Source organism: Mus pahari, chromosome 13 (assembly GCF_900095145.1).
Source record: "Mus pahari chromosome 13, PAHARI_EIJ_v1.1, whole genome shotgun sequence".
NCBI lineage: Eukaryota > Metazoa > Chordata > Mammalia > Rodentia > Muridae > Mus > Mus pahari.
This window is the reverse complement of record NC_034602.1, coordinates 86855822-86880697: the sequence shown is the minus strand read 5'-3', so window position 1 is coordinate 86880697 and position 24876 is coordinate 86855822. Positions and strand designations below refer to the sequence as shown.

Below are 24876 nucleotides of genomic sequence, written 5' to 3'. Positions count from 1 at the left end.
CTTAGAGGAGAACCTACAATGTCTCCATTACCAAAATAGCATAATTGGTAACTATAGTCTAAATATTTATTTTTACAACTGTAGAGAAGTGTCCTCGCCCCTTCATGAAGGAAATATCTCCATGCAATCTTCAGAGACCACAGACAACCACAACCAATCGAAATGCAGAGATAAGAAATGTTGTGGTGTCTAGCTTCAACAGATACAACTACAACACAACTCTGACACCTAAGGCTAGAGGATCATAGCAGAAGGTGGGCAGAGAGACCGTAGGAGCCAGAGGAACAGATGTTTGTTTGAGATTTTAGTTCTTAGAAAACTCAAGAGAAGCTACACCATGAAGTCTGATCAACATGGCTACCTAGACAAGAGCTGAGCCAAGGGTGACACCAACAGACGGGAAAACCTAGAAGGGGGAAATATCACGGGGCCTAAAGTCTACACAAGGAAGCACCAACCAACCTCCCCAGAGAAGAGCCCCTGAACTGGTCATCCAATACCAAAGAGTAAGCCCTGAAATCAAACACAGACAAGTACCTTCATAGTTCATAATGATTGAACAAGTATGTGTTTGCAAAGATGTGTTTGCGTGTATATGTATGCATGTATGTGTATATATATATATATGGAACCTGTTATATATAAAACAGACTGTTGGTGGTGTGCATGCGTGTATAACAACAACAAAAATAGAAGATGAAAATGATGCAATTATATTTGAATTTCAAGGAATAAGATATTTTTTTCTAGTTGGAATCCTCCTAAAATCAAATGAAATGCACCAAGGATAAACATGTCCAATGGAAGCAAAGAGGCAAAAGAGCGACTGGCGAGTCGACCCGGCTGTCCCGAGCGCTATGTCGGGTTCTTCCAGAGTTGCCACCATGAAGACGTGGTCCAGCAGCTCTGGCTGGAAACCCGGCTCAACCGCGTGCAGGTTGCCCAGGCAGCTGCAGATCTGAAACAGTTCTGTCTGCAGAATGCTCAACCTGACCCTCTGCTGACTGGAGGGTCTTCAAGTACAAATCCCTTCAGACCCCAGAAAGTCTGCTCCTTTTTGTAATCATACATCTTGAGGTTTCGCAAACCACTTTTCATGAACCAGTGAGTATTCAAGCGAACTGAGTTTGAAGTCTGTATAAAAGCTTCTCTTTAACATGTGCCACAATACACTATCTTCTACTCGTCAGTCCTTAACATCTACATGTCTGCACTTCATGGATTTCTGTTTCACAAGGTTTAGCTATTTTATTTAACTATTTTATATACACTGGCTGTAGCATACAATAAAGCAGCAGACAAACCTTTTAAATAAACAAGAAGAAGCAAAAGAGCGGATTGAGGTAGTAAGAACAGTTGGAGAGTTCACAGACGCAGATTCTGGAGGCTAGCAAGACGTTTCAGAGGGTAATGGTGCCTGCCTCCAAGCCTGATGGCCAGAGCTTGGTTCCTGAGATGACGAGGGAGGAGAACCGAGTCCCACTAGTTGTCCTCTGGTATCTGCAAGTGTTCCATAGAACTCATGTACCCATTCCAATACAAAATGCATTTAAAAAGGTAATAAGTGGATTCTGGGGCCGAATTATCCTACATATTATCAGAAATACTGATCGCTAATGCACTTAGCTGGATATGCTGTGACTTCTAGTTTATAAGCTTCAGGGGACATTACTAAAACTCTGGTTATAGTAAAGCAATCAGAACAATCTTAGAGAGCTATCAGTTTAGCAGATACTTATCTGCGTTTGTCTAAATGAGTACACTCACCTTCTACTTGGTTAACCCAGTTATTTGGAGGACTTTAAGAATCCAGTAAATCCAAAATCCCACATTGAGCACGTAGGAGGCTGGTGGGGGACGGGGAGATGTTTTAAAAAAAGAAATAAAATCGCTTCCTGTGGTTAACATTTTAGAACCTGGTCCAGAACGGACTGTACCAATATTGTGGGTTTATTGGTATCTTGAATCATGAGCACCGGAAACAGACGTGTGCTGGTGCCACGCTGAGTGGGACGCACATGTGAGACAGATGAACGGGCATCTCTATCAGACGCAATTAAAGACCTATTGAATGCACTGCCAAATACCACAACTAGGAAACCACCTTAGAGTAAATTTACTGCTACCTTGACAGCCTTTTCAACAAAAACAACAGGTTATCCCCACAAATGGGGAGATTAACTACATGGAGTTAATGTGACTGAAGACCCTAAATTGGAGACTAGTTTTACTAGCTTACACACATCTAAAGTTACTTACTGCATTTTAATAAAAGACATTGGGGCTCTTAAATGTGAAAAAGTAGGCAACTGCTTTTAGTTAGCTCTCTCAAGTAGAAATTAATAAAACATAGAAGGGAAGGAAGCTGCTCTCTATGCGTATAGAGGAGAACAGAAAGAAGCAACTGCTAGGAGCAGGGTCCCTCTGGACTCCCACCTCCTTATCACTTAAGGAAACTGCCCACCTTTGGGAAATACTGCTTAGTCTTGAAGCAGGGAATCACGTTTTCCAGGCTGCCCTTGAATTCCTTACAAAGCAAAGGTTGGTTCCGAACTCTTCTTGCCTCTACCTCCACTGCACTGGGATCCCTGATGTACAAACCCCATCCCCAGTGACTCCACTCATTGCATGGAGTCTACTTTGAGAACTTTTGACAAAAGGAAGTTTTGATGTGAGTTGTAAGATCACCTATGTAGAAAATGGAAGAATTTTCTCTAAACGAAGAAAAAATTGGCAACTATAATTTTTAGCTTCCATTAAAACTTTTACAATGGCCAAGAATTGGCTGCTAAATGTGTCTGTAATATTTCTTTATATGATTTCATAAAAGCTTATTTTAAGTGTAGAGGTAAAATTTGTTCTCGTTGTAGAGCCTGTTTTCTAGGAAAGAAGGGAGAAGATCAGCCAAATTAAACAGTCTTCCACCCTTCTTACCACCTTCTTACAAAACATAATGCTGACTATTTCATCTTGGAGAAATATTAGATTTGTATAAATGCTGTACAATAAATATTTGTATAAATTCCTCACCACTAAGAAACAATGTTATGTATCATATAAATTTGGATTTTTATCTTATAAAACATATACACTAAAATGGATACATACCTTGTTATAATGACGAATGTGTTGGGCTTGGCCTTAGATTCATTGGAATTAATATTTTTCCATTGTTGTAGATGATTACCTTTTCTGAGTCTTTTTAACATTTATCAATCATTTCCACAAATATTGAATGTTTATTATGTTCTAATCACTAAAACATATGAGTGAAATTGAAAGAGACCCAAGGGAAGAGGAGGGGAGGGGAGGGGAGGNTATTCTCTCACAGGTATTGATATTTACTGTAGGGCAAGCTGCCTCAAAGACTGGTTTTCTGAAAGGAAGGAAAGAGGGAATGAAGGGACAGAGGGAGGGGAAGAAAGAAAAGAATAGAGAGAAAAGGAAAAAAGAGAGGAGAGGGGAGGGGAGGGGAGGGGAGGGATGTGAAGATCTGTAACAGAACAAAGAATGAAATCAGCTAGGGTACTATGGCAACAGTGTTGGATAGCAAAACGGAAGATAATTTGAAGGGCTTGAGGTCCATTTTGAAGTTAGAACCTGTAGGTTTTTCTGATGTGTCAATGTGAGAGATGTAATTAAGGGGGAATCTAGAGTGTCTCTAGGACAGAATTCAGCTCATCAAGAGTGCTGATAATACTGAGATAGGAATAACAGAAAGAAAAGCTTTGGATGAAGGAGAAGGTGAGAATAAAGTAATCTGCTACCTTCAAGAATATGATATATCCAGATACAGATGTACAAGACCAGGGTACCAGAGTTTACTCTTACAGTCATTGCAATGTAAGGTAAGATCTACAGAAGATAACTGTAAATGTATCCCCTTTAAAGACTGATAGAGCACATGGTATGCTGAAATCCCAACACTTTAGTGGTTTTCCCTATCATGAGTAGCTAATTGCTAAATAAAGTTAAAAAAAAAAAAAAACAAAAAAAAAACACTTCATCTGAAAATGACCTATTCATAGGCTAAGCAGTCAACACAGAGCCTATAAGCCTCTAAACAAGTCCTTTTTTCTCCCAGAAAAGTCACAAATCCTCTATGTCCTGGCCTAAGAGTCCTATAGAGAAATTATCCACACTCTCAAAGAACTACGTTATCCCAATGGGCTATCCCATATTCACACTTTCCTATCCCTATTATTGATTGTTCTGGATACTGGATTGTCAAAGACCTTACACCGTGAAATTGGGGAAACATAAACACAATAAAAATAATGTTTTTTGAAATTATTTCACAGACAACCGTGCTACATAATAATGCGTTTGAGTAAACACGGCAATGCTGTTACTTACACAGGGAAGGGTTAGTTAATGTCTTATTTATTGAACAGTTGCAATATTTGCATATATGTGTGTGTGTGTAATATGGTAACAACAAGGAGAAATCTATACATATAATCCAAGCAGCCAGTCTAGAAAGGTTGAGGCTAGCAGACACAGCTGGTGTCACAGCATGCATTACTTTGGACAAAGTTGGAGACACAGAGGCTCTGCACCCAAAGCCAGATTCAGTGCTGAGCATCTCCTTTCTTCTCATGGTCTGCCTTTAGAGAACACACTCTACTGACTGAAACTGAAAACGCATGTCTTTAGTTTCTTACTATCTCTTTACCTGGCATAGAGGTAAATCATAATAAACACTCATGGAAATGGCAACGCACAGTCAAGGTTTGCAAAGTAGGAAGCCACGAGCACTAACTATAAGCTAAACAGTAACAATGCCACGCTCTAGTGCATTTTCATAATGGCTCACACTTACAGTTCCTGCTACACAGACATCTTCATTGTCTTTAAGCTCTAAGACTCCGCTCTTTATAATCCTGGAGGGTTCCAGTAACCAGAATGCTTAGCTGCAAGACGCTTCAACTAGGGTTCTCTGGCTTTGTGGCACAGAAAAAAAAAGTGTCTAAGAATACTACAGGTGAGAACGCATCACTAATTTTCCCTGAAGTACATTCTGTGATCCATCAAACAAAAGGATCTGCAAAGTAACTATACACCATCATTCTGGTTAAAAGCCAAACTGACAGTGACTTTCATATTCGAGAAAAAAATATCAGAAATATCATAATTTTTTAAAAACCAGAAACGATCTTTGTGCAGTAAGAAACATTTACATGCTCCAGGAATAAGGCCTGGTATGCATTTTCACATTCTCTACAAAATTGAGTAAAACAATTTCAAAGGCTTAGGGAGTTCTCATTGGATGTGAATGTTAAATTCTTCCATCAGAATGCCTTTTCTAGGAAGGTAAGTTATTTTATTACAAATTCTGCAGAGTTAAAGGTGGGATTGTGTAACTTTTAGTCATCTTGATTGTATTATTAACATTCATAAATATAGCACATAGGCCTTGATTCCAACAAATTTAAGTTTGTGTCCAAGAGTAAGGGAGTTGTGAACCCAGGCATATCACCTAGAGAAATTAGCCAGGTCCCACATGAGGCATCCTCCCACTTTGGACCATTCCTCTGTACACACCTTATATCTTATATCATACCACCTGGGACTAGTGCAAAAACTCAAACTCAACTAATGATGGACCCAGACGATTCAGGACAATGGATAGAATATGGTATTTTCTTAAGTGGGTCTATGGAGCAATTTTAGAGCTAGCCAGTCTGAATATTGGTCTAGATACATATCTGTATACCTTTGAGGAGCCTGGACCTCTTCAAAGTTCAAGCCTGTGGTTAACAGGAGGCATGGGGATGAAAGTCTAAGTCACTTAACTGAAGACATGCAAAAGAACCAGGCTTTGTGCCAGCCACTTGTCGCTTTCTCACATAGCTGTGCTAAAGAGAAAGCTTTGCTTGAATTCAGAGAGCTTAGTCCTCTTTGATAGGGAAGGCTTGGCAGAGCAGCTCATGGCCGGAGCTGGAAACAAAGGCTGTTCACATCATGGCAGACCAGGAAGAGAACAGCAGGATAAAATACCTGCCCCTCCCACCTCTCCCCCAGTAGCCTGCCCCACCTCCTAAAGGTTCCATGGCCTCCAAAATAACACCATTGGCTGAGAAACGAGCAAACCATTAGCCTGTGGTGAGCACTCCAGACTCCTGTAGTACTTCATTCCAAGAATTACATTTAGAAGATTGTCATCTAAGGCACTGCTGTAGAAGGGAGAAATACACTCTAGGAACGGATGAGTCCTTACAGCCAGGCATGAGTGTACTTGTAATCTCAGATCTCATGCAAATGGATTGTGAACTCAGAGCTAGCTCAGGCTATATAGTGATAGCACGGGGGCGTGGGACTATATCATTTAGAAATTATTTTGATGAATTAAAGTGTATTACATTAAAAACTAAATCTTTTGGTCACTTCACTATGTTTGCCTTGAATATTCCTTTTTCTTTTTCCTTTATTTTTCTCCATTTTAAATACATTCTTCAAGTAAAACCATTTTTATCCTGAGCTACTTCTAGAGATATGACAAAAGTACTTAGTTACATCGTCTAATACTGTAACAATGTATTGGTATTCTGGTAGTCTGAACAAAACTGGCCCTCATAGGCTCATAAGGAGTGACATTTTGAAAGTGTTGTCTTCTTGGAGGAAGTGTGTCACTGGGCATGGGCTTTGAGGGTTCAGAAGCTCAAGCCAGGCCCCAGTGTGACTCTCTCTTCCTACTGCCTGCTGATCCAGATGCAGAAGTCTCAGTTAACTCTCCAGCAATGTGTCTGCCTGTAGGCTGCCATGCTTCTCATTATGAAGATACTAGACTAAACCTCTGAACTATAAGCCAGACCCAATTAAGTGTTTTCCTTTCTAAGAGCTGCCCTGGTCATAGTGTCTGTTCACAACATTAAAACACTATCTAAGACGCTTTCGTACGCAGTCATCCTAAAACATTCCTTCTTGTGGTTGAATCATTTGTGCAACAGTGGATTTCTTCAGTAACAATCCTCTTCTAAGCCACCACTTTGTGAGACTGTTGGCTGGGAGAAATTGTGTTCGCTCTCAGAGAACACACTACATTATATCATGAAAGGTCATGAAAGCTGTAGCTGGGACTCAAGGCCCCCTCAAAGCAAATTTAGCTTCTCAGCAAGAGTAATGCATAGGAGGGACACATGGAGCACTGTGTCTGGAAATCCGTGTCTCCCAGCTGATTCCACTCAGGGACACTGAGGTTAAGTGAGGACAGCCAGTTCTTTCCATTGTGAATTCCATTATCAGTCTTCCTGCCACTAGCTCCAGCACTCACTTGTGTGGGTGACTCAACGTGTCATTTTTACTAGGACTTTAAAACATGGTTTGTTAGTTATTGCAATCTTTCTACATATTTCAGCTGGGATTATTTTTGTAATTAAAAAAAAAAAGCCCTCTCACCAATCTGGACAAAATCTGGACTGCTATATCATGAAATGTAGTTTGTAGAATACTTACTGGTTAAATGTGTCTCTTATTCTAGCACAGCTACAGAAAGGTACACACACTGAAACAGGAACAATGGTGTTTACAATGTAGCTAATTTAGTTAAAGATGAAATTTGGAATGAGTTTTTCTATAATACGATTCTGTTCACATTGATGAAAGCAAAGGCAAAATTGTTTCCAAACTTTTCATGAATAATGTGGCAAATATTGCAAGGAAAAAATTCCAATTGAGACTATGTAAACAATTTTTATTAATATTTAGTTCAGGTATATCCTTTAAGGTAAATAAACTATTCTTAATTCATAGGGCATATTGATACATCCTACAGTGTACAAGCTACAGTAATGCAGCTTACTGAGTAAATTCAGTAAATACGATTTAGATGTTTTAGGTAAAGTCAATTTTTAATATATGACCTCTTCAATAACTCAATGTATTAGGCCATTGTAGTTACACAGTAACAGAAATTAACAGTGTGTAACACCATTAAGTTTATTGTTTAGACTTTGGCACTGGCAACTGTCTTGCTTGGCAAAAGAAAGAAGACAGCGACCCCTCACAGACATGTGAAGATCCCTTAAGGTGATGAGGGAACAGTGGAGACTCTCTGATATCACACTGTTGATACCAGAGCTACTTCTAACTGCAGCCCAGGCGAGGCCAAGCACTGTCTACTGCCCTGTTCTTTATGGCTAGACACTGAATCACTTGTAAGGTACATACGTCACTATAGCCCAAACGCCCAGGAGTTTTGTGAAGTACATTTTCTAAAACTTACTCTTCTTGGATGACATAAGAGATTTCTTTGGAGAATCATGTTCAGTGGTATTTTAACCATTCCAAGAACACTTTATGGGTGACAGATGTTATCAGAGAAATGATAGGAACATCACTACGGATTTCTTCTCAACCTCTGATCAAGGATAGAAAGGAAAGGAAGTCAGAAAGAGGCAGTTACAGCATTGCCACAGTAAACAGAGTGAGCACTTTCTTATTGGTCTTGCACACACCTCTGGTAAGAAAGATTTTAAGCACAATAAAATCTTCCCTTGAGCTCCATATCCCAGACACCACTGACATTTGTGTAGTTTCAGGGCCGTTATACATCTGACTCTTCCACTTGCTGTCTTGCTCTCCAGTTTTAGTGGCACATACCCATAGGGTCACTCAGAACCTGTCTCACCATATTTTGAAATTATCAATAAACAGGGAAAAATACTGTTTCTTCATGCCAGGATGACTCTCCTGGGAATTTTAGTATTAGCTGTGAGCTAGGTCTTAAATATAAAGTAGGCAGCTATGTAAAACCTCTGTTTCTCAGGATAAAACAAAGGGAAAATACAGGTTCACAGTTAAGAATATATATACATGGAATAACACAAACATGCTTCCTATTTACAAGTTTATCAGTAGGGACATCAAATCTTAAACCTTAGCCTTGTCACTAATCAGTGTGTAATTTTTAAACAATTCTATTTATAGTCCTTGGGGTCATGCATGGTTTCATCAATCTGTAAAGTAAGTTAAAATGAGCATTTATAATGTTTCTTTCCACTTTTAAAATTTGTTATCCGCATTGAGTGGCCATAGTCATTCATTTAAATTCTTTCAAGAAAATCTTCTGCATTAACAAAATCATTTCATGTATGCTTCAGAAAGACAATAAAAGAGTTTACTCAGTCAAGTGAGTTTCAAAACATGCTATTAACTAAGTTATATACAAATCTGCAGTAACTTTCAAATCTGTTAAGTTGAAAATCAATTATTTTCTCCAATAGATAGATAGATAGACAGATAGATAGATAGATAGATAGATAGATAGATAGATAGATAGATAGATAGATAGATCCTGGAAAATCAGACTATTTTCTATGTATTTTGGGGGTTCTGGTGTTGGTTAATCATTTTGTCACATTATTCTTCCTTTGTGGCATAGGACAATAGTCCCAAATCAACCTGCTATGAATCTCACACCTCCAGCCTCCTTGATAAAAGCACACCAGCGGGACTCTGTGTTTACAGGTGAAACCCAAAGTCCATACAGATGGCAAGCTTGTCCCACAGTGCTGATCCTGCAAGAAGGGTGAAGACTGGGCCACCCCAGCTGTCAAACACAGTGCTGGGTCATAAAGAAAAACCATCTACACTCACACAGCTTACAAACTAACAGGTTGAAAATACAGCTGTTTGGCTTCGTGACGTCTTTCCTGGAATGGTGAAAACAATCTTTGGACAGCTCTTAGTTTTTAACAATAACAACTACTTGTTTAAAGGATTCATGACTTAAATTAATGTACAATGGGGTTTTTTTGGTTTTTTATTTCTTTATTTTTATTTTTATGTTTTTGAGACAAGACTCCCTACGTAGGCCTGACTGGGTGGGAACTTACCATATAAACTAAGCTGGCACCAAAATGAGAGAGCTCCCTGCCTCTGCCTCCCTGGTACTGGGATTAAAGGTACGATTTCCAAAGTATGTGTTGGGCATGAGAATAAGAGACACTGAAGTTAAGCTATTTCTTGTAAATGTTTATATTAGAAGGAGACAAATCCCCAATTCCACTACAAGGAAGCAGACACCCATCTATAGTGGTTCTCCCATAGGGAAAAGAAACACAGAAGGAACCTACATACCTGTGGCCATCAATCGACCTCTGCATCCATCCCACTGAGAACCTGCCCTTGAACCTGCCCTTGAACTATCCCTAACTCACTTCTGATCTGGAGTTTGAAAACGGATATCTAAGAAACCAATAAATTTCATTATGTCTCAAACCATGAAACACATGGCTGGCAGCATCTTTGCAGCCGCCTCTTAGGTGCTTTTAGTTGATGCAGGACCATGAGAGAGCCCAAGGGAGACTGAAGAGAGGACACAAAATTGATTTCCATTAACTGATTTAAGGGAAATTCCCGAGCACTCACTTCAGAGAAAACATACATTAGCTATGTACACATTAAAATGGTATATCTGGGTATAACTGTTTTAAAAATGGGATAAAACCGTTAGCAGATACTTGGCCAGTGTATATAGGAACATGTGTTTTAATCTTATGGCAATACGCTGGGAGATTTTTTGGTCTCTTAAGGCTTCCCACAATATGTAAACATTCCAGGTGTCCATGAAATTCACTTACTACTAATAACAAAGATTTTTTTTCTATCTAAAATGCAAATATTTAGGCCAATTTTCTTGAGTTAAATGAGTTTATATATTAAGGTGACGACAGAGCTCTTTGTAATGTTGGAGTAAAGGTTTTCTATAAGTGCTTAAAATTAAAATACCTAATTTTCATTAATTTAATGAGTGGGCATACTTGATTTACCAATCTATTTTTTTTAAGATTTACATATTTATTTTATATATGTGAGTGCACTGTTGCTGTCTTCAGACACACCAGAAGAGGGCATCAGATCCCATTACGGATGGTTGTGAGCCACCATGTGGTTGCTGGGAACTGAACTCAGGACCTCTGGAAGAGCAGTCAGTGCTCTTAACCGCTGAGCCACCTCTCCAGCAATTCTTTTTAGACCATTTATCAAAATGCAGCAGTGTTAATTTATTTTTGTTTACTTTGTGAGTGTACAGATTTGGGGTGTAAGAAAGACAACTTACCATAATATCAAACACAATGGTTAGGAGGAAGGAAGGAACCCAGAAGGCACTAAGACATTGCAGAGTACAAGTATGGGAGCCATTTTCTCAAGAAGATGCAGAAATTAAGGCATATTCAAGTATGGGCACAAGTTCCTTGTCTTAATTAGGACTTCCATAGGTGTGACAAAATATGACCAAAAGCAAACTGAGGATGAAAAACTTTCGTTCCTCTTGTAACTTGTAGTTCATCATGAAAGGAAGTCAGTATGGGAAACCAAGACAAAGTCTGGATGCAGGAGGATGCCATGGAGGAGTGTTGTTTAGAGCCTTGCTCCCCAGGACTTTGCTCAGCCTGCAACTTAGAGCCACCTTCCCAGGGATGGTACCACGTAGGGCTGTGGTCTTGATTAACCAACCACTAATGAAGAAGATACCCTGGAGGCTTGTCCACAGGTCAATGAGGGGTAAGCACCTTATAGATTGAGGTTCCCTCTTCCCAAAGGACTCTAGATTTATCAAGCTGACAAAAGACAGACCAACACACTCCTCAAGAGAGAGTTACCAAGACTAGTTTTGACAAAGAATAAGTAATTCCTCTATTAGTGAGTCATCACTGTTTGTGATTTGGACCAGATATGTGTCTTAATGTTACCTAGCAACCGAAGATCAGTCAACACAGAATTGATTTAAAGTCTGAGTCAAGTATGTCTCCCAGCTTACTCTAAGGAATATGAAAGCTCTCTCTTGTCCTCACTTCTCTTCCATTTCTCCTCTTTCTTCTCTTTCTCCTCCCCTTTCCATGATGTGAATGTAAGCATGTGAGCAGTTGTATGAGCACATGCCTGCCTGTGTGACTGTGGGCATGTACTGCCACACTGTCCCCATGGGAGTTAGAAGACAAACTTTGAGTGTTAGTTGCTCCTGCCCCACCTTGTCTAAGACAGGATCACTTCAGCACTGCTTTCGCCCTGGTAAGCGGCTTTTGATATTCTGCAGCTCTCCTGTCCCTGCCTCTCATCTCTTACTAGGTGTGTGCTGGGATCACACATGCCTGCACTATTGGATCCTGCGTTTACACAGGTCATGAGATCCAAACTCAGATCGTCAGGCTTACTCAGCTAGAGCTTTACCTACTGAGCCATCTCCCCAACCTGGAATTCTCTTCTACACATTAACTGACATTAAATGGTCTGAGAAATATTGCAATAAATAAAGCAGTTTGATTTTAACTCAGTATTGCCTAAAGTCAATTAACCATAAAAGTCTTTCACTCATAAAACTACCATCCTCACTCAGAAAATTCTTTAAAAGCTCTGGGATACAAGGAATAACACTGGTTTTTTTTCTATACTAAATTTCTAAATATTAAATGATTTTCAAAATCTATAGATTCCAATTTTTTGCAGTTCTAAGTCTTCCCCCATGCCTTCTCTCCAGCAGAGGTTAGGATAAACTGGTAAAATTGACCACAACCTTTGTCTAGTCGGAAGAACACAGTCATATTCACATCACAAAGGGTCTGTATTGGGCATTATTAGAAGGTGTTTTGTGTGGCATCTCTTTATTTTTAGAGGCAAGTCATACTATTTTTATCTTATAAATCACAATTGATATCTATCTGATCATTTTCTGGACCTCTTGTCTTTCAAAAGTGTCTATAATCATCTTGACCTAAGACATTAAACACTGGGCATATTTGTCTAATTCTTGTAGCCTATTCCAAAAGTCAAAATTCAATGTACACTTGTCTTATGTGACTGCTGCACATTCCCCTGTGAAGATGGAATTCTTTACAACTTATATGACTTCACCGTATTAACATGCCTCTGCCCCACAGTGTGGACTTTCTGTCCAGGGCATCCCACTGTAATAATGACTTTCACAGCAAAGTACAACTTCGTTAAGACTATGAATTAATTTTTTATCTAAGAAACATGTAGCAAAATAGAGTCAACTTGGAAAAAACAAACAAAAACAAACAAACAAAAAAAACAAAAACAAAACAAAACAAAACAAAAACCCTGTTGCACTCAAAATCACAATGCCTTCTTCACTGGATAAAGCATTTTAGTTGAAATGTTAGCTCAGTCTCATTTTGACTTTGAAGCTCCTGTATTAAAAGAAGAAAATCTTACTGGCTTTTGAGTCAGCAGTCAAGGCCCTAGAGTGGGAGAGCTGGTAGTTGAGCGAGTCAGCCAGGCCTTTGACTGCCCGTGCCCTGCCCAGTCATACCCTGCTGGGGTCCTGGAAAATGTCTATGGCACATGTTACCTATCATCAAGGACCCTGAGGACATCCATGGTGTGTGCTACAGTCTGAAGCTTCATAAATATCTATAAGATGAGTTGCAGCCAGGAACCATACTGATGTGGGTGGCCTGAACTGCCACCTGAGACCATGATGATGTCCTAGGTCTTGCTGCCTCTGCGTGCCATGTCTGAGATTGAGGTCCTACTACAGCCAGGGTATATGTTGATGTCTGTGGTCTAAGTTACCCCCAAAGACTATGAAGATGTCTGTGGTGTGTGCTGCCATCAGGGAGCATATTGATCTACCTGCACTACCACCTGAAGCCGTGTTAACGTCTGTGATCTGGGCTGCCTCTGAGTACCTCGTTTCACTCTGTGGTCCTAGTGCAGCAAGGGGCCATGCTCATGGTCTGTGCTGGATGCCCATGATCCATGCGCCTGATGACTGGGAAGAGCAAGGAGGCTACTTCTGCTGTGATATCTGTGACTGCAGATGCATAGTTGAGAGAAACATAGAAGGCTTCTCTGGCAACCCCTACCCTATCTCCACCCCTCTACCCCTCCCCCCAAAATATAGTAACAGCCTGGAAAGAAAGCCACAGGAGAGAAGTCTTAAAAAGCGTGATTGGGATGCTGAAGAGTCGCTTTCCACACCACAGGTGATGGCCTCTGGCAGAAGTGTGGGAAGAAAAGGACTCAGGACACAGTCCAATAAGAGTCTGACCATGCTCCGGTGAATATTTAAACAACACAAATTGAACTTGATTTTGTTTTGTTTTACTCTTATTTTTTTACTTCTTTTGGGGGAGCCACAAAGAGGGGCAGTCATGGAAGGACTAGGAAGAGACTAGGATCAGGGTGCAAGATTTGAAATTCCCAGAGAATCAATAAAACTGCTATGTGAAAAGGAAAAGTCTTAGTATGATTTTTCAGACTATATACCAGACTTTTCAATTTGATCAGTGGTTTAATAAAAAATAATTGTGATGATAATTCATTTCCTACTTTAACTTCTAGAAACATCTTATGGCCAAAAGAAAAAATTCAATTTAGTTTCCTTTTTTGTTATAGATACATTTGTTAGGATCATCAACAAAAAGTCTCAAAACATATATACCAATAAAAATTCCATGTGGTGCATCAGATGGAGAGATGATGTCTAAAATACATAAAGAACTCAAAAACTAGACATCAAAAAAAATTAATAGCCCAATATAAAAATGGGGTACAGCTCTAAATAGAGTATTCTCTAAAGAAGAAACACAGATGGCTAAGAAATATTTAAAAAAATAATCAACATCATTCATCACTAGTCATCAGGTAAATGTAAATCAAAACCACTTTGAGATTTCATCTTACACCAGTCAGACTAGCTAATGTCAATTTTAAAAAAGGTGATAGCTCATGCTGGCAGAGATGTAGAGTAAGGGGAAAACTCATTCATTGTGAGTGGGAGGAAAACCTTGTTCAGACACTATGGAAATTCCTATGATAGAGCCTCATGAAGCAGGGAATGGATCTACTTCCAGATCTAGCAATGCCACTCTTGACCATATACCCAAAGAACCTACATACAATCACAGAAACCCTTGTTCAACGATGTTCATGTATACAGATCATCCATTCTTGTGAGGCTGAACAACTAGACTCTTGGACTTTCTGTTTACACCTAGTCATTGTGGAATAGCTGGACTAAAGCCTGGAAGTCATTCCAATAAATCATAGATAGATAGATAGATAGATAGATAGATAGATAGATTCCATAAACTCTATGATTCTAAGAACAGTAATTTATTAGTTGTGAGAAATTGGGAAAAGCCTACATGCCCATCAACAGATAAATAGATAAAGAAAATATGGTACATTTATACAATAGATTATTACTTATCCTTTTTTGAATGAATGAATGAATGAGAGGGTGGGAGGGAGAGGGGAAGGAAATCATGAAAAATCCCAGGAAAATGGATGGAGCTAGGAAAAGTCATCCTGAGTGAAGCAGCCCAGATCCAAACAGGCGAACAGGTTGTGCATTCACTGTATGTAAGGTCTTCAATGGGCAGGCTATAGTCTGTGTAACCACAACAGGCGAAGAGGTTGTACATTCACTGTATGTTAGGTCTTCAATGGGCAGGCTACAGTCTGTGTAACCACAGAGGTTAGGTATAAAATATGGGACTGGAGAGAGGAAAGGATATCAGTGGGGAATGGGGGGATTGGAACAGGAGGATGAAAAAAGGAGAGGGAAGGAAAAGGGCATAGGGGAGGGAACACGAGGAAGGACAGCCAATAGTAAGGGCCATTTTAGGGGTCATATAGAAACCTAATACCACAGAAGCTTCTTAAGGTATATACAAATATGAAAGGAATCTAAGTGGCATAGCCAAATAATGGGGGAGACAAAACCTCAACGAGACATCTCTTGACACCAAACCAAACACTCAGGGCCAGGGTCACAAGCATAAGTTCAAGATTAGCCCGTGCTACAGAGAAAGTTCAAGGACAGCCTGAGGGCTCAGCGGTAAACTATGATAAAAAGGGGCTGGAGACAGATGTGGCCTGGGTTCAATCCACAGTGATTCCTAAAATAAAATAAAAATGTTAGACTGTATAGAGTTAACTCTGCACGATTATCAATTCTAGGTCTAGGATCTGATCACAGTTGATAATAAGTAAAGTTGCTGCAGCAGTTCGTGGGAAAAACAGAGGGTAGGCTGACACATGACCATGCTGACAGCTCATTCTGGAGACCCTAGGTTTCTGTATAATCACAAACAGATAAGGAGCACAAAGAGGTTAATGCTACACTATTATGAAGGCATCCAGAATAGGATAAAGGTTGCTTTAATGGAAGTATTTGATCTGTGAATGACGCTGTAAGGAATCTTGCTTGAACTTCTTTCACTTGACTGAAGGAGAGTCAAGAGAATAGCCGTCAAGCTCATCGGCTGACAATTCACACCACCCCGAGGGCGTGGAAGCAGGAAGGGTAGGCTCTCCAAACACACCCACCGATGGATGGTGTGAAAACGGGAAGGAAGCGGCTGAGGGAACGACACTCATCAGTCAAGTGGCGCTGGAGAGGGCCCACCACTCCTGAAGATGACTTGTGTGTGCCTGCCAGCACACACGTGGCAGCTAATGACTCCCTGTCACTTTGTTTTCAGGAGACCTAATGTCCTTGTCAGATGGAAGCCACCTGACATTGGTGCTGGGAATCCAACTCTGGTCTTCAGGTAGAGCAGCAGGTGCTCATAATCCCTGAGCCATCTCTCCAGCCCCACATCCAAATTCCTTAACTGGGCAAATGAGATTTATATGTGTTCATTGGCCATTCTTAGTAGGAGGCTAGATGTAATTACATAAGAGCACTTATGTAATTAAATTGAACAGTGCCTCTAACCAGCACGAGTCTAGTTTGGGTAAGCAGGGAACATGAATTCCTAGGTGCCCCGGCTCTGACACATTGGCATTCCCTCACCTCCCTTCTTCCTCCTCCTGCATCATTTTCCGATTTCTTCTCTTCTGTCATGTGCTTTCCTGGAGAGGGCACCCTAAGTATTTTTAGACTGAATACAGTGGCCTGCTCATAGTGCCATGGGTCTTCCCAGTCCTCACCATGAGAGAGCTCTGTTTGTTAGGGGAGAGCTGTTTTCCTTGCTTCACTTTCAGGTCCATGGAAATGGCAGGGAACAAACCCATAAAAGCCAGCAACAGAGAGCCCTTCAGAGCGAGCCGTGTGTGCTCTACTTGGAGGCTGGGAGGTGCTCTGCACTCCTGAGTAGTATATTGTTTTATGCCCTTTCCTTTAACACAGAGAGCCTGAAACCTAAGAAGCATCAATGACCATTCTCCTCCCTCTACCTTCCTAAAATAGTTAACTTATTTCACATCCCTGAGATGCTAGCTGGGGAAGATGATGGAGTGGAAGGCTACATGAAGAGTGCTTCTGCTCTTTTGTAAAATTCTACATATTCACGAAAAATCATCTCCAGCTCAGGATTTAAGAAAATATCTGTGTAACTTCCTGAAGTACTAGAAGATTCAACAAGACAGATTTCCACTAAACCTTAGAAAAGCTTAGAACTGCTAAGTCAACAGTGTATGAGCGGGTAAAGGCGTAGAGGCGGTGTGGCTTGCCATGGCTAAGAGAGTGCGGCAGGACTGGGAGTGAAGGATTGCTGCGGCTCAGGAGCTGCCAAGGCTTCAGTGTCAACACAGATGTGTGGGGAGGCACACACCAGCCCTCCCATGCCCTGGCTGCAGACACACTGGCAGGTAAACTGTGGAGTCTAGGGGTGGCAAATTTTGAATGTGTCACTTCTGTAAACCTGACACATCCTACTTCACACGCACTCCCAATCTGCTTGGTGCAGAAGTGAGATTTCACATCAGGGTTGTGCGCTGAGACGCTGTAAGATCTGAAAGCAGATCGTTAGACCCTCCGCTTCTCTCCTCGCTTAGCAAGGTAGTCTACAGTTCTTGCCACCTCATTTGCTGGCATTTAGCAAGGGATCCTTTTTATGTCTGCATGGAATTAATGCCACTAACAAAATCTGTTAATGACACAGCAGTGCTATTTTAAGCTCCAACATCTAATGACCGTGCCAAGCTTTTAGCAAGAAACTCATTAATAATGTTAGTTAAAAGTTCTGGGTGTAAAAGTTTTTTGCTTTCATTTTGAAGTTTGGTTCTCGTGATAACTGTTTGGAGGTAATTTGGGGTTGGTTTTTATTTATTGTGAATGTGTTAATCTAGCTTTCTGACATCTCTATAATCAAAGCTGCATTAAGTTCATGAACAATAATATCAGGGTGGCCCCTGTCCCCACACTCAGGTACCACATTTTGTCTGAACCATGATGTCTGAAGGTACGACTCCAGAGCAAGCTCTGTGAACCCTCGAGCTTGCATCTTCCTTGTAAAGGAGACGATGGCAAGAGTGCTCTGCTGGAAGTTACTTCATGGACACAGTGACTCAGTACACAGTGTCCTCGATCCTGTGCCTGTTCATGGTGAGAAACAAATATTGCTGTTCATCTTGCCACTTGGTTGTAAATATCAGCTCTTTTCATGTAGAATTTAACTTCATTTAATATGGTTTCCAAAGTGTTTAAGTCCACAACTTGTTGAGGTAAAATATAAACATATTTATAACTAATGTCTAAGGAATGGCTCCCTGCATTCTCTCATTTAAAAAATTTTCTCTTGGGGGAGGGAGATAACTATCCTATGTGATGTAAGATGGCACTCAGGTTTCATTGACAGCATGGCATGCTCTTGGTACTTATTTAAAACATAGAAGACAAAGGTAGGTCAACACAAGACACAACTCTCATGCTCTCAACTGTGACATGAAAAAAGAAAGAAAGAAAACAGAGTGTGGGCCATTAAATGTCATCAAGGAACTCGGTAATGACATGTAAAGCAGTCACAGTTACAGAGAGTTAAAGCAGCACATTTTCGTTTAAGGCAATATCTAAGTGAAACCATCACATAAGAGAACGTGAACTTGACTTGTCGGGACATTTTCTTAATTAGGACTCTGGCAATCTAAAGAGCTTCATACAGCATTAGAGAGAAAAGGAGAAGGTAAAGTAAAAACCTGCAGATGAATTATTGTCTTCTGGAAATATTGTCTCTATGACCAAAGTTTTCAGACATGTCCATTGAAACTTGTCTAATGGGTTAGTATCTGTCAAGGAATTGTCACAGGCTTCCAAGAGCTCTGGCTGATGTCTCTGGTCTCAGATCATACACTGAGAAGCACTCATAGGATTATAACATGTAGGTAATACATATGTCACAATTTTAATAGGATAGTTCTAATGATTGTTTTTTTTTCAGTGTCCAAATTTGTTTGCAAATGTTAAGTCCCAATATAAGGCTTGTCGGTGAGGAAAAGAAGAGTAGAACAGGGGTCAGGGCACACAGTACTGTTATTCCTCCTGAACCTACATTCGCCAAGAGTTCCCTGAAGCTAACAAAAGACTCACGCTTGGCTCTCACTGCCTTGATTTACTGAAAAGCATTAGAATTTCAGCATATTCTGCTTGTTTGCTCTTAAAATGAAAAATTATTGGCCTATGTCTAAAGGCTAAAACAAAATGTAACAAGGCAGGTGACATTACACCTATGAGATATCAGTTTTTTTTCCTTCTGTAAGGTAACTCTCACACACACCCCTGTTATATCACTTAACAATAAACAGCTTCATTACTTAGACTAACTTAGATATTCTGGAGTATGATATTCCATGCAGGATTGATAGGTGAAGCTCTGACTTAGAACTCTTACAGGTTGAGGCAGGCAGGGCAGAACCAGACTGGAGGCGGCAGTTTCAAGAACAAGATTCGAAAAGCAAGTGAAATTACAATAAATATAGAGTAATAAAAGTTCGAAATATAAAAGATAGATTAGTCAGAGCCAACTGAGAATGAGGGAAAGAAAAAAAAAAGAAGTTAAGACTGTAAAATTAACTTTCCTTCACCAGAAATCATTGTCTCAGAGACTTGCTGCTGAATAAGTTCACCCTTCCTACCTCTTTCTGAACTCTGGCTGGCTTGTTCAACTCATGTCCTAGCTCAAGCTCCTTTCCAGCTAACTGTTTCAATCTGGTTTCTCTCAGCTTCTCACTGGATTACTTTGCTTGGACTCAAACTAACTCGGGCAATCTGTTCTGATCTGGCTCCTTCTTATTCTCTGGCTTCCACTGTCTCTGCAGGAACTCACAAACTCATCTCCATCACACTGACTACAGATTCTGCATGAGGTAAGAGCATCACTTTTGTATAGCTGGGCTAAGGGATGCTCTTTGAGGTGTCTAAACAGAACTTAGGCATGCATTTCTTCCATGTGTCAGTGGTTCTTCACCAGCTGCTTTGATAGCTTTGTATGACAGTGAATGGACCTGTGAAACAAGACGGGGTGGGAGAGAGATGGACAGCATTGGAAAGAATGAAACCAAGTGCACGGTGCATGGGCAAACAGGAAAATCAAAGCAAGTCATAGAATTCAAGGGTTGAGGTGTTGAGCTCCAGTGCTCTGGGCAGACAGACACGGAGTACTGCCATATGCTCTTCACGCAGCCCTGGGTGGGTGTCTGGCTGTGGGAAGCCATGGACCAAGTCCACACGCTGGGGAGAGGGGTGGACAGGGGGCAGTCAGAGATCTCTGGGCCTCATGGAAGCCAGAGTTAACAGGGTCTCAGTCTTGGACATCTCAGGCACTGCTGGACACTGCAGAAGAGCTGAAAACAAAGTGGGGCCCCCCAAGGGCAGCTCAGTTATCCTGGGGGCAGAAGACAGGAGTGGGCATGGGTAGAGGGGGCACTGGGTGGTTCCCACACTGGCAAGAGTCCTTGGTCCAGTCCATGGCTGGAGTGCAGGAAGGCCTTCCAGTGGGAGGTCAAGGGAAAGCCTATTCCATCATTCAAGTACAATGGGCCTTGATGAGAAGAGATGGTCTATGGTTTTAGAGCTTTATTGTAGAAAGGCAGAGAGAAAGAGAGAAGGTAAAAATAAAGAGAGGAGTCGGCCATGGCCACATGGAGAGAAGGGGGGAAGGGAGGGGGAGAAGGAGAGCAAGAGATGAGAGTAAGAAAAGTGAGAGCTTAAGAGGAGGGGCCAAGCAGCCCCTTTTATAGTGGGCTGGGCTACCTTGCAGTTGCAGGGTAGCTGTGTGGGGGAGCCTAACCTGGCTATCATCAGGTAACTGTGAGGGTGGAGTCTGGCTAGAATGACAGGAGCTTAGGGCTTTGTCTGCATGACTGATAGTCATAGAATTATGGAGTTGGGTGCTCTGTGGTGTCAGGCACCTGTCTCTGGGAACATGGCTCACTGTTATGCCCCTTGTAGAGTTTTCTACTGGGTCTCCGGAGCAAGCCTCACTCAACCAAAACAGGCTGCCTTTCACAGTCCCACACTGAGGCAATGAGTTGCTGACTCCTTATGCTCTGGAGCAGACAGGTGAGGAGAAAAGCCAGCTTTTGTGACTGTCTTCAGGGGGACTGGGAGTGAAGTCCTTCACATTGGAAAGAAAGGGCTAATGGTCCTCTACCATAGCCCTACTGCTGACAAATGTACCAGCAGATGACAGTTTTTGATCGTTCAGTTCCCAGATAAAAGACACACGACCTTTATATTTATAATAAGCCTTAACCAGCACTAGAGATGAGCAGATAATCCATCTATTTTATTAGGATGTACTTCACCATCAGTAATCCCAAGTTATAATTTGTCATGTTCCATCTGAGCAGCTCTTAACTCCAATTGGCTAGCCCGAATGGCTACTTGCATCATTCACCTACCCCAAGGCAGCTTCCTCCTCTCTCCACCTTCTTCTCTCCCTCCTTGTGGTTCTCCTCCAACCCAAAGCCTGGAAACCCCAAACTTCACCTATGTCTCTTCTGCCCAGCTATTGGCTGTCAGTATCTTTATTTAACTAATAGGGGATAACTTGGGGAGCAAGGTGACATAGCATCGTTTGTGTATATGCAGATTTTCTCATCCCTGGGNATAACCAGGCCTTGGGAGCCAGTATTCAGCATTGCAATACAAACAAAAGACCAAACCTCAACAGAGGGTTGTCAAAGCTGGGGCCCTCTGATACATTCTGAAGTGTAACTCCAGAGACTTGGTACTTAATTTNGGTGTTGTTTGAAAATGGACTGGGGTCTCTGCGTACTTTGTGTACTATGTATAATCAAACGTATGTGAGCAATACACATAGAACTTATAAAGTCTCGCAATGGAGTGGGGCATTGGCTAGTCACAGAATTGCTCCATGATGTACATGGTCTACTCTTTTACATATAAGAACCACACAAGAACCGATTGTGCTACTGGGGCTCCTTGGGGCTCCTTTTTTATAGGAAAGTACTTCTTTTGTTAAAACACATTTTAGGGCCGGAGAGATGCCTCAGGAGTTAAGAGCACCTGCTGCTCTTCCAGGGGTACTTAGTTCAATTCCCAGGAACCACATGATGGCTCACAACCATCTGTAATGGAAGCTGATGCCCTCTTCTGGTGTGTCTGAAGACAGTAACAGTGTGCTCATAGACATAAAATAAATAAATAAATCTTTAAAAATATTTTTTAATTTCATTTTGTGTATGTGAGACTGTGTCTGTATGCACATGTGTGTGTGCTCATGTGTGTGCCTCTGTGTACATATGTATGTGCGCCTGTGTGTGTGCATGTGCGTGCATAACTGTGCATGCTTGTGCACGTATGTGTATCTGCTTGTGCATGTGTGTGTATATGTATTTCAGTGTGTGTGTGTGTGAGAGAGAGAGAGAGAGAGAAAGAGAGAGAAAGAGAGACAGAGACAGAGACAGAGACAGAGACAGAGAGAGAAAAACCTGTGTGTGATGCCCACAGAGGATTATCCTCTGCAGCTGGAGCTATGGCAATTCTGGGCTGCCCAAGTGGGTTCTCGGAATGGGACTCAGAAGCTAAGGAAACTTCCCAGACCTCCAGCCCCTCGGGAAAGCGTCTAACTCCTTACCTTCCTACTCCCTCCAGAAGGCCTCTAACTCACCTTCGTCCATTTCTTACATTTAAGGTAAGGCCACTCCTGCTAGGGGGCATCACAGGGAACCTTTCTTTCCCTTGGTTGTTAGTTTTGCCATATTAAATGACCAGATAATCATTTCGATTTTCAAAGGATACTGAATATTTTTCAGGTAATCTTATTTATAGAATTTCAGCAAGAGCCTAAAAGCCTGGCAGTCTCTGTACTCGCTGGACTTCTGGGAGGAACTGTCTCTTCCCAGGTTGCTGGATGACAGACCCTTCAGGCATCCCCTACAGTAAATCACAGCCGGGAAGTGCAGGGCTGCTCCTGGGAGCTGAGAATGTTAATCAAATGCCCTGTTTATTCCTCAGAAGCCCTGTTTTGTTTGCTTTAGGACTGACTGCTTCACAAGTACAGCTCTCCTCTATGTTCAAGGGAAACACGACTTAAATAAAAGTTCAGACATTGGGGAAAAGCTAGAACTGGACTAGGTCTGTGATTCCTCTGTGTGTGTGTTTGTGTGTGTTTAATTTTATTACATCACTGTTTCTTCTCTTGGTTTTCCTTCCTTACTCTCACGAGACCCAGAGGGGTGTGGATATTGTTATGGGAGACAAAGATTTACTTTAATTTCCTCATAAAAGGGCAAGACTTTCTAGAATGTGGAATGGACAGGCAATGTAGAACATAAAGTCAGAGCCCCCATCAGGTTGCTCTGGGATCTGCAGGCCATTTTACAGTCTGCCTCTGACCTCACAACTCTCCCTTCCTTTCCTTTCAGTCTTAGGAAAGTTATGCAAGGGACAAAGCTCTTTCCCAGAACCTTTTAGGGGAACTTAGCCTACTTTTCTGCTCAGAGGTTTTATTGATCTAAGTTCCACTATCAAGAAAGGTAGAGTGTTATAACTGGGTCTTCAGGTAGAACTATTTCCAATTTTCTAAGGAACCACCAGATTGATTTCCACCTTGGATAAACCAATTTGCAGTCCCACCAGCAATGGAGGAGTGTTCTTCTTTCTCCACATCCTCTCCAGAATGTGCTGTCACTTGGGTTTTTGCTCTTAGCCATTCTGATTGGTGTGAGGTGGAATCTCGGCGTCATTTTGATTTGCATTTCCCTGATGACTAAGGACTTTGAACAACTCTTTAAGTGCTTCTCAGCTATTTGAGATTCTTCTGTTGTGATTTCTCTTTTTAGCCTGTTAGCTCTGTACCCTATTTTTTAATTGGGATATTTGGATTTTAGAGGTTCACTTCTTGAGTTCTTTATATATTTTGGATATTAGCCCTCTAACAGATATAAGGTTAGGGAAGTTTTTTTCCCAATCTGTAGGTTTCTGATTTGTCCTATTGACAGTGTCTTACAGAAGTTTTTCAGTTTATCATTTATCTTAAAGCCTGAGCCATTGGTGTTCTGTTCAGGAAATTTCCCCCTGTGCCAATGAGTTCAAGGCTCTTTCCCACTTTCTCTTCTATTAGATTCAGTATATCTGGTTTTACATTGAGGTCTTTGATCCACATGTACTTGAGCCTTGTGCAAGGTGATAAATATGGATCTATTTTCATTCTTCTACACACAAATCACCAGTTAGACCAGCACCATTTATTGAAGATGCTTTTTTTTTCCCCACTGTATGTTTTTGGCTCATTTGTCAAAGATCAAGTGTCCGTGGGTGTGTGGGTTTACTTCTAGGTCTTCTACTTCACTGATGGACCTGTCTGTCTCTGTACCAATACCATGCAATTTTATCACTACTGCTTTATAGTATAACTTGAGGTCAGTGATGGGATTCCCCTAGCAGTTCTTTTATGTTGAGAACCGTGTGGATATCCTAGGTTTCTTCTATTTCTATCTGAAGTTGAGAATTGTTCTGTACATGTCTGTGAAGAACTGTATTGGAATTCTGATAGGGATTACATTTTGTAAATTGCTTTTGGTTAGATGGCCATTTTCACTATGTTAATCCTTCCAATCCATGAGCATGGGAGATCTCTCCATTTTCTGAGGTCTTATTCGATTGCTCTTTTTTCAGGGATATGAAGTTCTGTTTTTTTTTTTTTGGTTTTTTTT

At 41.1% G+C, this 24876-nt stretch overlaps 1 protein-coding gene and 1 pseudogene across 2 annotated transcripts in view; one reads left to right on the top strand and one right to left on the bottom strand.

The window, feature by feature from the left end:
• Nucleotides 1-24876, bottom strand: part of Cfap299 (cilia and flagella associated protein 299) — a 476454-nt gene that overhangs the window by 368329 nt on the left and 83249 nt on the right. The window lies entirely within an intron of this gene.
• Nucleotides 858-1063, top strand: LOC110330671 (annotated as a pseudogene).